General features: G+C 35.0%; 1 long non-coding RNA gene across 1 annotated transcript; it reads right to left on the bottom strand.

Annotated features, from left to right (window-relative positions):
• Positions 1-291: 291 nt before the first annotated feature.
• LOC136829157 (uncharacterized) lies at positions 292-5,919 on the bottom strand. The gene is made up of 3 exons (XR_010850322.1): positions 4,456-5,919; positions 3,865-3,983; positions 292-1,004 (listed from the first exon to the last, which is right to left on the bottom strand). It is a non-coding gene; the product is annotated as an uncharacterized lncRNA (long non-coding RNA).
• Positions 5,920-7,345: the final 1,426 nt, after the last annotated feature.

The raw sequence follows: 7,345 nt of genomic DNA, 5'->3' as shown, positions 1-7,345 counted from the left end.
TATTTTGACATATCAAACTGACATTAGATTAAAGATCAAGCAAAACTAAATATCCATGTATCCTGAAACATACAGCACTACTTGATAGCTAATATTAAACATATAATAAATTTATATAATAAACTTATGAATCTTACGCAGAAGAGACTATGTATCCTGAAGTATACTGAGGTACCACATAGCTATTGTTTAACTATTCTGAAACACTGAACTACTTACTAGCTAATAGAGAAATGCAAGTGGAAAATAAACTGTGTATCCTTACACGTGCTGAACTAACTGACAGCTGGTCTTAAAGTGATAAGAAGTCTTACAAAGATAAATACGAGTTCTGAAACATACCGAGTTATATTTTACCTGAGATAATAAACTTATAAAAACTTTAGGTAAACGCTTATTAGTTTAAATTATGCCGATATGAGCTTTAGGTATAAAATAAGCCTATACATCCTGAACAGTGCTGAGCTACCTGATATTAACATTCAACTGAGTATGAATAAACGTGAAAAACATATATCCTGATATATTAAACCAGTAGCAGGTTTCTGTGATAAAAAATTAATTTTATCACCTGAATCACATTGAACTACCTCACATGACAGACTCCTATAGTTCCAACTTAAAAATTACAAGAAGCAAAGCTGAACTCTACTCGACTTTGAGTCGATAGGCAGAGTGATCACCATAATAAACTAACGCTCATGACTGCAAATTTAACACCGTCTTAGTTTTAATGGTCAGCATCTGTAAGATTACAATTTCCCTATACATGTAAAAGTATGACTCTTCCCAAGATTTATGTTTGGTGGGACCATTTTTTCCCACTTCATCTGACCATAGGGACCAGTTGACACAGGTGATTAAGCGCTACACTCTATAAATTTGTTAAAAATAAATGCAGGCCTGTCTTGAGTCAAGTTCTTCGTTCACACCAGAAAGACTGAAGGTGAGACTGGAGTCTAATCAGCTTGTCCCATTTTCGCTCGCATGCTGCACACAATTTCCTGAAGAGATGAGGAAGAAGTTAGTGATATCATATCACTGATATCTTTTGCCTTACAAGGCATTAAGATGAAAGATAATTCGTTATAGCCAGGCCCAAAGCATCCTATACCCAGGCCCCTTTTGCTAAAAGGGGCACACATGGGACAGGGTCTTTTTCAGACCCGTAATGAGCGTCTGTAGTATTTTGTGAAGTACACCTTAATGAAATTAAATTCCATTGTATCACAGCCACTATAAGTAATAATTCAAAATTGAATTGCAATGCAGAAGTGGGAAGCTTCTTAGTGTAAATCCTTATTAGCAAATCACAGTAAAATTTTATCGTTACCTGCATTATTATTATTATTATTATTATTATTATTATTATTATTATTATTATTATTATTATTATTGTTATTATTTTATTATTATTATTATTATTGTTGTTGTTGTTACTTGAGCCTGGCTATAACGATTTTTCAGCACTAACATGGTCCCATCTCTCTAGTTTGTCTCAAATTATCCAAACACTCCCCTGATTGGCTCAGTTACTTTCAGAAAAGAGCCATTTACTGCTCTCAAAAACTACATATCTCAAGGTACTCATAAAAAAACCTATTTACATAAAATACCATAAAATTCACTCATAATCACTAGAGAATAGCAGGGAAAATTTAAGCTAGTCTCCCAGGACTTCAAAATTTCATAGCACAAAGATGTTTTATGCAAAAGTCGCAAATATCTGAAATAAAATTCAGTCCTTCATTATTGATTACATATGATGAAAAGTATTTTCCAAAAAGTGTAAGATTTGGATGTTATATCACCTCACAAACCACCACCTTTTACCTCGTAAAGTGCACCACTCATGTTTTTGACCAACAGTCCTAACAATCAGATTTTCAACATTTGATCATGGTGTATTTTCAGGCAAGGAGAATTTTATACTAGGAATGCCAATACGCCCTTTGTTATCGAACTATTTTGTCCAGATATCAATAGCTAAGTGAAAAAATAAGGTTACCTGTTGCATCAAGTTGAAAAAATCCTAATACGTACAATTAAACCACTTGGAAATCTTACTTAACATTAAGTTCAGTAATGAAACACTGCTACCCTTTGTCAAAGACATAGTTCTGGTTCTTTTCTCGGTAAAACTACCTTTGATATAACAAGTTAGAGTAATAAACGAGCCCTGTCTCAACATTTAGAAAAACATTCCCTGAATATCAACCAGCAATTCTCTATTGCATTCCTAACAATTTAGTACATAAAACATTAAAGATAGTCCATTTACAATATTGTCCCGACTCCCTGATTCAGTGAAAAGTCACTGAGACATCATTTTTATACCAATGCCCAACGGTAAACTGTAGTCTCGGCTCCTTCAGTAAAAATACGCTGGACGTAAGGTAGTCTAGGCATGATACTCTTTCTACAGTGCAAAAATAATGTGGTCCAGTCTCTTGAATGATAGAGGCCTGTCTTTTAATTCTCTGAAAATGCCGGGAAATGCAAAGTGGAATCTTACGGAGGTAAAAGGTAGGAAACAAAAGTCTATGGTAAAAATTCAACAAATCTTCGCGATAATGTATACTGGGTTATGAAACATAGCTGAAACCTTAATACTGGAGGAACCACAGACAAGGAAACGAAGTTTTAATTTATTTTCCAAATTTTTGCCTGGAAATCTTGCAAGATAGACCAATTATCCCTCCAGAACATTTTTTAAACAATCAACTTTTTTCTTTTTCATAGTCACATGCTTTGATTCCGTGAGCTTTTATACTTAATCATTTTTGGTAATTTCGTTTTTAGCACTGTGATTATGACCGACTTGAGATATTTTTTGGGTCAGGCGGGACATAGCCTTCCATCCAGTTTTACATTGTCAGAGTTGCTTCTGTTATTTGCTAAAAAAAATGAAGTAAGTTTATTTTTTCTGGTAAGATTGCAGTTTTGAGAATAAGGTTCAAAATTATCCCCAGTCCAGGAAAGTAATTCATCAGTTGTGTATCAGTCTACCTGGGTTGAGTACTGGATATTCCTCTAGTCCAGTGGACATTAAACCGAAAGAATAATTGTTGAAAAAATAAAATGTTAGTAAGTACTGAGCATTAACTTCATACGCCATGTTAAAATTGGCACAAATTCTCACACAATTTAGTGATGATTATTATTATAACTTTAAACGTGAACTTTTTCATTTACACTATTGTGCTCAATTTTCGTACTGTTATAAATATTTTCGAGGGACATTATAGTACAGAGTTAAGTTATTTTTGCAATAAAATCACATTTTACTTTTATATTAATAATATACCATAGAACAAGTTCACTTAACGTTGGACTACACAAATGAAATCCAACCATGTATTGAGATTTCAGTGCACCGCATTAGCCATACTCATATTTACACAAAGTAACAACCTCTAATCTCATCGCATTTGAACGCGAATCAGATTCCTAAGGAAACTAGAGAATGGAATCCTACATATCGTCAGGACACCTACAGAACTAAATATTCGTAGTTCTGAAGACCACATTCCCCTCTACAAAGCTGCAGCAAAGTGTACTTTATGTTTAGGCTTAGTTTATTAACACTACGTTCTATACTTCATTTTACGCATGTCATTAATTTCGTTCACCATCCATTTAGTTCCTGATGCTGTACTTGTTTTGACGAATATTTTTACGGAAATGTTTTACCTGTAAACTTTAACACAGACTAAAGCATATTATCAGGTTCAAAATACTTCTAAAAGCTACATAGCTGACTTTCGTAGAGTATGAACTGTTTCTATTTGGAAAACCAAGGTGACATGCAATCAGCGGAAGGCAGTCTGCAAAAAAAAATTGCTAATTTGACCAGTGTCTTACCTTTACAGGCCCAAGATCCAGGTAACAAACTGGGGTTTCTTATACTGGAAGTCTAGAATATAATATACACAACGTTTCCTTCAGGTCCTCATTGTAATCCGTTTTCTTTGAGCCTCAACCTAAAAGAAAAAATATTTAATCGTACACTGATCTAAAGCTTTTTTGCTGAATACCACTACCGCGGCTTGGCCCCTACCGTATTTAAGGCATTTTAAAAAGTTTTATGTTTATGTCTATTGCTTATGTGTATGATATTTATCGTCTTTCGTTCGTGTTTTAGCATTCATCCCTATGGGGCTGGTACTAAACACGGCGCCCATTTTGCACGTAAACTGTAGTTACCAAACCAGAGGGGCGGGGTAGTTGCCTGCAGTTTTACTGTCTTCCCTGTACACACCCACACACCAAGTTTTAAGAGAAATTTAAACTCCTGGTAAGCTCATCCATAAAACTTTGTCAAGTCAGTGTTTATCGAAAAAATTGTTTATGCATATTTTACAGAAAATTTGCAGTCATATTGACCCTTGAGTTACGGACAGATTACTGGGCTTTGAAAAAATTTTTCATCTAGACAAAAAAAGGAAAACTTACAAAGTTCAATCGTCGATTCGTGCCCTGTCATGAATGTTGATAACAATCTGCCCCGACATCAGTTCACATACTTCGCTGTTAAGGTGACTCTAGATTCCTCCTCCTCCCTTAGTTTTCATTCCAACATAAGTCGTTCCAATACATCCATAAAGCCGATTTGATACAATCCATTTCGTTACCTTACAAAGTTTCAATGCTAAAACCGATTTGTTCAAATATTTGCGAGTCATTTGTTTTAATGAAAAAAATAGCAATTGCGTTGAATTTATAGGCACTCATCTGCCATATATACAATCATTTATTTCTTAAAACTAGATCAAAGTTTACAGAATTTAGATATCAAGTACGTTATGCAACTCTCATAAATTACTTGTTCATTTTTATATTTTTATTACTATTATTTAATTTACTACACAAAACAATTGCAGAATTAAGAACTTAGCCAAATGGTCCTAAAAATTTACTGACTACAATTTTTACTCCAGAGTCGAGTGTCTCGCCAACATTGAATATTTCAAAACAAAGCGTTTGCTATAACAGGCCGCGTAGCAAACTGAGCTCAACTGAGGGACATTGCTTAGTTCTGTGGGAGAGGATTAAGTTTCTTGGTTTATCAAGTGCCGCATCTGGATGCAGCTTTTAGAAAAGGGAGAATAGAATTTAGGTCAAAGGCCAAGCGCTTGGACCTATGAGGTCACTCAGTACTGAAAGGGAAATTGATATTAAGAAGGTTTGAAAGGTGTAGCCTAACACGGGGGGGAAACCTCGTGGTTGAAGCACTATATGAAACAATTTTTAGAGGGTGTTAAGGAAAGTCAGATGGAAGAGCGAAAGATGAACGGAGGTACAGTAGAATGAATGAAAGGGACTGCAGCTAGGGACCGAAGGGATGCTGCAAAGACCCAAGTAATGCCTACAGTGCACCACGTGAGGTGGTGAAAAGAAAAAGAATGCTTTGTTACAAGCGTTGACGTTAATAGCTAAACCTACACCTTTTTTCCTTATTTATTATTATTATTATTATTATTATTATTATTATTATTATTATTATTATTATTATTATTATTATTATTATTATTATTATTTATTTTTTTTATTTTTTTTTTTTTTTTTTTTTGGCTTAATCACTTGACCGATCGAACGAAGATTCTGAGTTGTATCGTTATAGATGTATTGAAACGACTTGGATCAAAATGGCAGTAGACCTTGAAGCAAAACTTTGTCTGTAAAGAAAAATTATGAATATTAACTAAGTATTCGAAACAAGGTATGATACAAATAATAATTACAGAAGAATGTCTCCTGTTGCAAAGAAATTTTACCGTAAAATTCCCTAGGTTACACGGATATGGGGCAATGAAAACCACCAACAGTTGTTTGTTATCTTACAGCAAAGAACTAAGCTATTATTCGCATTCACTTCAGCACTGGTTGTGAAATTTTTCTCCGCGACATCTTTCTGTCGTCGTGTCACAGGAAAAATTTGTCTGAGCCATTCAATAATATACAGTACAACTAACTAGAATTATTAAAAATTACTGATCTTGAGAACACTCTTGAATGTCTAGTCATTCAGAGTCTGTACACTTGGACGAGTTCTAAGCCAACAGCAGGAGTCGGTACAGTGAGGGAGAACTAACAGCTCTAATAAAGTTAACTCCCTTTACTTTTGATCTAAATTCTACTGACTAGGTCTGGCCGAGAAATGGACAGACATTAAGGCCGCATATAGTTTAGGTATACTCCTGAAAACTGGAGGTATTTATTCATTCTCAAACATTCATCAATTTCTCTGCCTTCTGATGAAAAATTCAATCTACGCACACGTTATAATTCATGACCTACATCAACGATTTTTTCCAGTTAAAACTCATATCATGCAAGTGTGCGCTCATTCCAAGCCTATTTCAAAGTATTTCTCAGTGTAATGTAAACTAACATTACTGTATTCACAAACTCTAATCAAGTTGAATTGAACTGAACTGAATTGCATATAAAATTTAGGCCAAAGGCTAAGCACTGGGACCTATGAGGTCATTCAGCGTTGAAACGGAAACTGACAGTAAAAGGTTTGAAAGGTGTAACAGGAGGAAAACCTCGCAGTTGCACTATGAATCAACTTGTTAGGAAAGAACGGAAAGTAAGATGGAAGAAAGAGAATATAAAAGGAGGTACAGTGAAAGGAATTAAAGAGGTTGTAGCTAGGGGCCGAAGACGGGCTGCAAAAACCTTAAGCAATGCCTGCAGTGCACCGCATGAGGTGCACTGACGGACCTAGCCCCCTAAATCGACATAGTTAACAAGGCCTTTTCTTTCTTAAAAGTACAGATAATGAGCACTGTCGCACTGACTTGCATGTGACGTCATGAATAAGCTTCAGCATTAAAAAGTATTCAAAAGTGACCGATCTCTTGCTCGAGACAACTTGATTAGACCCCGTAGGGTTTAATCAAGTTCTCTCGAGCAAGAGATCGGTCACTTTTGAATACTTTTCAATGCAGAAGCTTATACATAACGTCACATGCAAGTCAGTGCGACAGTGCTCATTATCTGTACTTTTAAGAAAGAATAGGCCTTGTTAATAAGGCCTATGTCGATTTACAAAGATTTATTCTCCGACTGAACTAACAACAGAGTTAAGACAACAAATAGCCGTCTACTTTCTGCTAACGTCTGATTAAAAAGTTCTATTTTTGCTGAGGGGCCACAATTATTTTAGCGGTCAAAACAGGTTATTAGGCAATAAACCTATTTTGGTGAAGAGACATTTTCTTTAAGGTTTTTCTTGAAGAACAGCCTATTACTCCTGATTACTGTTTGTTAAAAAATCATCATCTCATCTTTCAAGAATTTTCTAAGCAGGTAAATGTGACTGCTAATAAAGCTTTCA

The sequence above is a fragment of the Macrobrachium rosenbergii genome, chromosome 44 (genome assembly GCF_040412425.1).
Source record: "Macrobrachium rosenbergii isolate ZJJX-2024 chromosome 44, ASM4041242v1, whole genome shotgun sequence".
In the NCBI taxonomy this organism is placed as follows: Eukaryota; Metazoa; Arthropoda; class Malacostraca; order Decapoda; family Palaemonidae; genus Macrobrachium; species Macrobrachium rosenbergii.
Note: the sequence above shows the minus strand (reverse complement) of the source record. Positions and strands in the feature narration are given on the sequence as shown.